Here is a 1,800-nt window from a genome sequence, read left to right as displayed (position 1 = left end):
AAAAAAAATGTACAGGAGAAAGATGAGGCTTTCTGCTCTTCTAAAGATTTACCAGAAAACCTACACAGGGTCACTATGAGTCAGAAGCTATTCTGTGGCATTCAACCATCACCATCATTAAGACCAGGAAATTAAATGGGTTGGTATTGTGAATACTGGGAAGGTAACATTTCAAAATGCTGATCGAGCAAGTAATGAGCAGTAAAAGCATTACATTAATATATGACATCCAACAAAGGAAACCAAAAATACAGCCAAAAAGCTTTTATAAAATGTATGTCATAAGTTTTTGGGAAGAGTCTCAAAATCCCACATGGTAAACAGAGCATATACTTCCTATGTTGGCACTGTGATGTTGTGACATGGAATTGATTCCAACTCATAGTGAGACAGTGGGACAAAGTGGAATTTCCCCATTGAATATTTTAGATGAAACATTTACATGCATAGACCATCAGATTTTCTCCTGTAAAGCCATTGCACTATACAGAATTCAGAAGTGGAGCATGAAGGACACATTCACATACTTTTAAAAGAACTATTGAAAATGTGCAATGTTTAGTATCCAATGTATGGCACTCAGGATAAAGCTTTGGATCACCAGGTAGGTTTGAATCAAAGGTCAGTGGTTCAAACTCACCAGCCACAGAAACCATATACAAGGTTGTTATGAGTCAGAACTGACTCAGTGGCACTTAACCACAAAACTTTCAGTTGCGTAGGTTTTCTGCATAAGTAATATTTACCACCGAATGGAATCAGTACTAATGTTTTATTTTCAAAGTCAATTGTTATATTTGCAAGGCTAATTTTTCTAGTGCTTGATATATTCATTTAATACCAGTTAATTTCCCCTTCAGTGGTTCGTTTTAAATTCCCAGATGGATAAAGCAATGTTGCTAAATTTTCAAACCATCGTTGAATATGAATGAATATAAAACTAGTCTTTATTGGATTCTGGACAAATCCTGAAGGAGGAAAATTTCCTCCTGTCATTATAGTGTCATATTACTTAGAAGACTTTCTTCTTCTATATGGATTATACACTAGAAACAATTCTGAGCAGCTCCTGTGCCCTTGAATGTTTGCCACCTAGCTAGGAATCACTTCTTTACTCCCAATGACAGACTAAGAACCACACCAACTCTCAACAGCTCACTGTTTCCTGCTTTAATTAAAAATGGGAGGGCTCCTCCCCTGCCCCTGACTCCCAGGGAATGTATAAGCATTAATGAGAGCCAGGATCTGTCTGGACATCAGCTTCTAATTACACAGCTTATTGTTATGATGGTAATTGTGGAGATTATTTACTGACAGTTGCAAAAGAGGCTTATGGGATTTTCAGGCTAATTTGATTTGACCTTCACTTTATTACACCATCAACCACTTTTTGACCCATATGTGTAGGTAGTGCATTGATATTCTATCATAGATGCAACATGTTAAGCTGATGAAAATGAAGACTTAAAATATAGATGCAAATATGGGTGGCAGGAATGTAAAACTGTGCGGACACTTTGGAAAACTATTTGATAATTCCTCACAAGGTTAGACATACAGTTACTTAAACAAAAAAAAAACAAAAAACAAAGTCGCTGTCATTGAGTTGATACCTACTTATAGCAGCACTGTGTAGGGTTTCTGAGGCTGTACATCTTTATGGGACAAGAAGCTTCATATTCCTTTCCTAGGTTTCTACTCAAAAGAAATGGAAACAAGTCCACACAACAGCATTGTATACAAGTATATAGCAACATTTCTCATAATAGCCAAAAAGTGAAAATAAAAAACAAAAAAAAA

The sequence above is a fragment of the Chrysochloris asiatica genome, unplaced genomic scaffold (genome assembly GCF_000296735.1).
Source record: "Chrysochloris asiatica unplaced genomic scaffold, ChrAsi1.0 scaffold00025, whole genome shotgun sequence".
NCBI lineage: Eukaryota > Metazoa > Chordata > Mammalia > Afrosoricida > Chrysochloridae > Chrysochloris > Chrysochloris asiatica.
Note: the sequence above shows the minus strand (reverse complement) of the source record.